Below are 6,496 nucleotides of genomic sequence, written 5' to 3'. Positions count from 1 at the left end.
TTAAGTTTTAGATTCTGAACGCAGCTGAGCTCCTGAGACTCGATATTGTAGCCATTTTTAGCACTTTTGCTCATTATTATTGTAGTTTCTTCTTAGCAATTAATTAATATGCTTAGTTCTTCATCTATTTCTTCAATTTTTGTATCTAGCATGAGTAGCTAAACCCATTAGCTAGCATTACTAGAAACTGGAGCTATGACAACGCTTTTTATTGCCACGGTTCTGTAACTGTTGCTATAGATGGTCTGTTGCAACGGTTTCCACCGTTGCGTAAGGTAGTTGATACTATTGGTACAGTTTAGCCCCTAAACCGTTGCAGTAGTCTAAAAACTGTTACAGTAGATTTTTTATGGCAACGGTTTTGGACAACCGTAACAATAAGTTTATCTATGGTAACGGGTATTTGCAATTTTAATGTAGGGCAACGGTTACGAATTCCCTCTATAATTTCCCCCAAATTTTGGACGGCCCGCCAAAAGATATATAGACCCGCTTCTATATTTTATATATATATATATATATATATATATATATATATATGTTATATTTAATATCTAATAAAATAATAAAACCTAATAATATACCTATACACACGGAGATTACGAGACAAACACCATTTCTTCCAAATGTTCCGACCTGTCTCTCCCAAAAACCTTCATCTGTTCGCCGAAGATTACGAGGAAGAGGAACCACCATCTGCTCCCTATCATTTAGATTCGAATCTGTAGTAAGTCACTAATTTGGTGAGAAGTTGGAATTCTCCAGATCTTCAGAAGTTGTATGTCTTCTTAGAGCTTACATCCTCTGGCCACAAGTTTTGTTTTAATCTTCATACTTAGATATTCCATTTTAAGATCCATTTTTCTCCATTTGTTGGGTAATGCATCTCGAAAATTGGTTGAGTACAAATTTCTAGGTTGCTCAGCATTCTAATTTGGTAGATATCACGTTTCTGAGTAATTTGGGGAAAAAGTGTAAATTAGTCAGTTGTCTGGATGTTAATACATGATTCATTTTGACTTGCAATCAGAGAGTTGTCTATGATTTTAAGTTAGTGACAGCATAGTGGCACTGTACTCACTGATCCTTTCTGACTGAGTCTGGGCTGGGCTATGTGTGTGTTGTGTGTGAAATGTGTGATATGTATGCAATGTCTGTGTTTATGTATGTATGTACGTCAAGATAGCTCTGGATAACTTGTGCAATTTTATCTAGATATCTGTTAGAAATTCTGCCAAACTGCAGATACTTATAATAATGTTGATAGCTCTCTTTCCTATTTTCCTCTCCATTTTTAGCTTATCGGATCAATATTAACTGATTTGGGTAATTACATTTTATATTTATCAAAATTTATCCTCCCATATATTTGAATCTTTGTTAGTTTTCCATGAAAGATGAAGTGTTATACATTAAATAAGTATTTACAATTCCAATCTACTAAAATTCTCTAAAAGACTACTTGTATCTGGTAGTAAGTATAATGTATCAAGATTTAGGCTTCAACCACTCTCCTTCGAGGAGATTTTACTCTGTGTACATGTTCTTCTCCTATGCATTTATCTAACTTAACAATCCAATCTCCTTTATTTTCCATCCCCTAAGCCGTAACCTTTTTCGCCTTTGCACTAATTCTGGACAGCAGCAGCCCTTCTCCTACGACGCGTCCTCATGTTTGTTGAGCTGCTGCCACCAGTGCAAGGGTGGTGGAGTCTGCAACATTTGCACAAGAAACTACCATAAGTTGTACATTATTTTCTACTGTGAGCGCGGAGATGAACTCTGCTCCGTTGGGCAGCAACTAAAAGTTGAAATCTAGGTTGTTTCTGATAAGTTTTCTGCAGCAATTTTGGCAGCAAATCTGCACGGGTGAACTCTCAGGTTAGCTATTTTTTGGTTTAAATGTTCCTCTGTTATTGGCCACCGTCTTAGCATTTTCGGTTTGCAAAGCTAAATCTCATTCTCAAATTCCCTATTCTTCATCTATTGTTCTTCCCCAATTGTTTCCAATTCAGTTCATTCGATGTCAAAGGAACGGGGCCGTTCCCTTCAGCTATTCTTACTCTCGGAGTTTGGTGAAAGCGAAGGAACCTTTGAGAAATACTAGGATATGGTCCGCCACTGAGGAAGAAGATGCCACTGTTGTTGTCGATGAAGCATCTGCTGCTGCGACAACTACCATTGATCAGATTGTTTCTGTTTTCGTCTCTCCTTCCGATGTCCTCACCATGTTCTTTCAGGTTTAACCTTCTGACCTTACTTCTAGTACTTTTCATTTTCTATTTTTAGTTTGTAAAATGTTGGCGTGAGCTGAATTTAAATAGTGGACATTGGTCAGTGAGGATTCATATAACAGATTCCAACTTGTTTGGTATGACATGGTTTCAGAGAAGAATCCATATAAATGATTCATATAGGAGGAGGGGTGCAGGTGCAGTAGGTTGGTGCTTATTGTAAGAATAGTTAGTTTATGATGAATTCTGGTAGTAATGTCTATGAATTTTTTGGTCGTATTCATATTGGCATTGGTTGGAGTTGTATTGTTCTTGTTGATTGTCGGATCATTTTATTACAGCATCAGCTCTAACTCATTTTTGTACTGTTGCTGCCCAGATTTTAGTGTTATTACATTTTGCATCATAGTACCACCTAAAATCGAAGGGCTGCAATTTTTTGGTATTGGTGGTGAGCTTCAATTTTTTGTTATTGGTAATGAGCCTACTGAACGTAATTCATCATATGCACTATCTTGAACATCAGTTGATAACACTAGATTCCCAAATTCACCTTCAACTTCACCACACGACTCCTCTGATTGTGATGGAATTTCAAACACAGAGGTATTTAGAGTAAACAAAGGTTGCTTGATTAAAGTTGGATTCAACATCATTGCTTTTTGTGCTTCCTTGATAATTTCTTCTATGTGTGGACTTGAAAATTGCAGAGTAGGTGCATTTGAACTATGTGCTTGTGCAGCATATTGTGTACCTATATTATCAAAGTTAGATGCAGGTCGAGGACTTCTAGTTTCCAGATTTGCAAATGTTTGCAATGGAACAGTTGCTTCCCCTGAATTTCCTGTAGCAGTCACTTTATTCAAGGCATCAGATCCCTCCAATTGTTGCTCATCATCATGCTTAATAGCAGTCATATTGTTCTCAGGTAACACAACAACTGTTGCTTTACTCACTGCATTGTAAATTATTGCCAAAGCTCTTGTAGCAGGAATATCTTCTGAAAATTTGTTTTTTTCCATATCAGGAGCTACATTAGTTTTGTTTAACATATGCAAATCTTGCCCAACTGAAAATTTGCTTGACAAGTTTGTCAGCTGTATAGCTCGACCCCCAACTGCATTGTGTGCAAAATTAGTCTCCAGCCTTGAAACAGTAGTATGTCGATCCGTTTTTTGTCTATCACCTAGAGCCTTCAAAACTCCAATTGAATCTCGATCACACACATAATTTTTAGAAGCCTTCAAATCTTGTGAGATCCCACCAACATCTGCTGCATTAAGATCATTCAATGTAGCAGTAGAACCTGGGGCGAAATTCACACCAGATTCCATAATCTGCTCAGCAGCTGGACCTTCAAGCATTCCAGCAGAACCTCGAGCAGCAGCAGGATTTTTAGCCTTCCCAGCCTGTTCATTACCTGTTTGACCAACCAGTGCCTGACCACCAGATGCACCAACATTAGACATTGCATTATTCAAGCCATTTCTTTTTAGTTTTGGATCAGATTCCCTAATCCCTTGTACAACTGCTGAATTAGGTTCAAAAAGTGCAACAACTCGATCTGCATTTGTTTTCAATGCAGTAGTAGCTTGATTCTTGGCATTGGTTGCTCGAGCAACAGTAGATTTAGCCACCCCAGCATCATTTCGATCTCCAGCTGTCATAGCAACAATAGCAGTTGCAGAAACTACCGCCCCTGCACTTATCTTATCTTGCCTCACAACATTTTGATCACCATGTTCAAACAGACTTGCTTTTGCTGCTTCATCTTCCAGCTGCCCAGCCTTTTTTGCATTAAGAAAATCCCTGGCATCACCTTGTATTTTGTCCAGATTGCCCAGGCCTTCACTTTCATCCACAACGAGTACATCTTCCTTATTTTCCATAGTCTTCCAACGACATGATCTTTCATCTTGCCCTTGATGCTTACAACAAGTACAAAATTTTGGAAGATTATCATAAACTATATCCTGATAATGCTCAACAACTTTCCCAGAATTCCTTCCCCTAATATGAATTTTAATTCTCTTAGGATGCTTGTCCAGTAAATCGAGCAAGACCTTAACTCTTGCCGTACTTGGTCGAGTTCGATCTTGCGTTGCTTTGTCGACTGCTAAAGGCTTTCCAACTGCTGAAGCAATGGACATTAATGATTTTTTGGCAAAGAAATTTGCAGGAAGATCAGGCATTGAAATCCATACGACTGCCCTGGATGAAACCATTCGTACTCTCATAACTCAAGTTGGATATGTTTCTTCACGTGGATTAAATCCCATCGTCCATGGAAAGGATCTAAAGAAGAATTCATCTCCCTTTGACTTTAAATAACCCATGGACCTTGACAAAGCCTGAACAAAATCTTCAAAGAGATCAAACCTTACCAAGATGTGTCGATATTCAAGCTGTCCAACATTGCAGTAGCCTTTGACGTCAAAATGTTTTGGAATTAATTATTGGAACTACTGGATATCTGGTTTCCCATACGAGAATTTGAGAATTACGGCTTGATGTAAACCTTCTTCCATGGTGAAAGCATTCACCTCTTCACAGCTGGGGAGAGACGACAGCATCCATGGCTTCTCAAAACGTCACCATATCGTTGACGCGAAGAACAGAAATTCAAGACGAAATCTGGAAAAATCTGATTGCTACAGTAACTCGCGAGATAGAATTAAGATCTGGAAAAATTGGTTATGAATTTGAGGATGAAACCAATTGGGGATTGTGAGCAAAGAGAAGATGCTTCTTTTGACACTAAAATTGAGTGGAATTATCTTGATTTCTGACTTGTGAGCTTTCTAATTTCTCTGACTGATCTAATACATTACACAACTAGTCAAAAATAATATTTTCCGGGAAACTATGTTACAGTACATAACAGATTCCCTGCACTTGTGTCGTTCATATTTAAACATGCAGTCAGATCATGTTTCTTTGTTATGAAAGTGAGAATTTTTGTTCTATTACTTTTGTTCCTTTGAAAAAGTAATGAAAGTACAATCAGATCATATTGTTTCATTCAGAAGTTTAGAACTGTTAATAACTTTATTTATCCTCTTTTGTAGGTGGAGTAGATCAAGAAATGGATGATGAAGAAGAACTAGACCTTACTTGAGATAGAATTTTGAATTGTTATAGATGAATGTTCTAGGAATCTTTTATTATCAACATTTTTGAAACTTACTTTCTTGAAATGTACTAAACTTATGCACTTGGGGTAGAACATTTGCTTTATGGATATTATTTGCTTGATGGATAATTTTATATTATTAATAGTTTTATTTTATGATGTATTTAAAATTTGGTGTTATTATTATTTTGTTATATATAGAAATATTAATTTATAACAGGTGCTATATTTTGGTTTTAACTGAACTGATATAATAGCCTACTAGAACTGTTGCAATATGACACAAATGGTGTTCCAGTAGACAATGTAAACCGTTGCAATAGGTTCTATAAAATGTTCCAAATTGATCTATAAACCATTCCAAATGCAAACATAACCGTTGCGATAGCTTAAAGAAACCGTTGCCATATCCATACATAACTGTAACAATAGCTTACATAAGTGTTGCTTTAAATAATATGGTAACGGTTAAGAACCGTTGTATAAACAATATAGTAACGGTTTTAAACCGTTCCAATTGAAAAGGATAAACGTTCCAACAGAGAAGGGAAAACCGTTGCGATAGACGTATCTATAGGCATGGTGATGCAAACCGTTGCAAGAACCGTTCCAATAGACCTATGGGCACGCGAGCTGATGTAACGGGTTGTAAACCGTTCCAATATACCTATGGCAATGGTTTAATAGTCTGTGGGGACGGTTTTTCAACCGTTACCATAGACTAATTTTTCAGTAGTATAGGGTTGTGGCTCAACCCTAGTGTGGGTAATTGATGGGTGTTGCCATCTAAGGTTAGATTGATATTGAGTGTTTGTTATTTGGGTTGATTTTATGTTTTAATTAAGGATTGGTGTTTGCAAACACTGATTCTAGCTTTGTGGGTTTAACTCTTCTTGAGAAAGAGAGTCCATGACCCCAAAATTGACCCAACAAGGAATTGGGATGGACCCATGAGAAATGGTAGTCCCAATTAACGGGTTAAATCTCGAGAGAGTAATTATCCTACATGAACTCTAGTTGCTTGGTCTAATTGGCCTACCCAATTGGTCTCGAGAGAGTCAATTGGGAAAAATCACTCTCTCTACCGAGAGGTGTGAGAGTAGGTACAATTGTGCAACGGTTATAGCAT

At 37.3% G+C, this 6,496-nt stretch overlaps 1 long non-coding RNA gene across 1 annotated transcript; it reads left to right on the top strand.

Annotated features, from left to right (window-relative positions):
- Window positions 630-2,938, top strand: LOC109230436. The gene is made up of 4 exons (XR_002068636.1): window positions 630-727; window positions 1,646-1,881; window positions 2,016-2,240; window positions 2,614-2,938. It is a non-coding gene; the product is annotated as an uncharacterized LOC109230436 (long non-coding RNA).

The sequence above is a fragment of the Nicotiana attenuata genome, chromosome 7, assembly GCF_001879085.1.
Source record: "Nicotiana attenuata strain UT chromosome 7, NIATTr2, whole genome shotgun sequence".
Taxonomy (NCBI): Eukaryota; Viridiplantae; Streptophyta; class Magnoliopsida; order Solanales; family Solanaceae; genus Nicotiana; species Nicotiana attenuata.
Note: the sequence above shows the minus strand (reverse complement) of the source record. Positions and strands in the feature narration are given on the sequence as shown.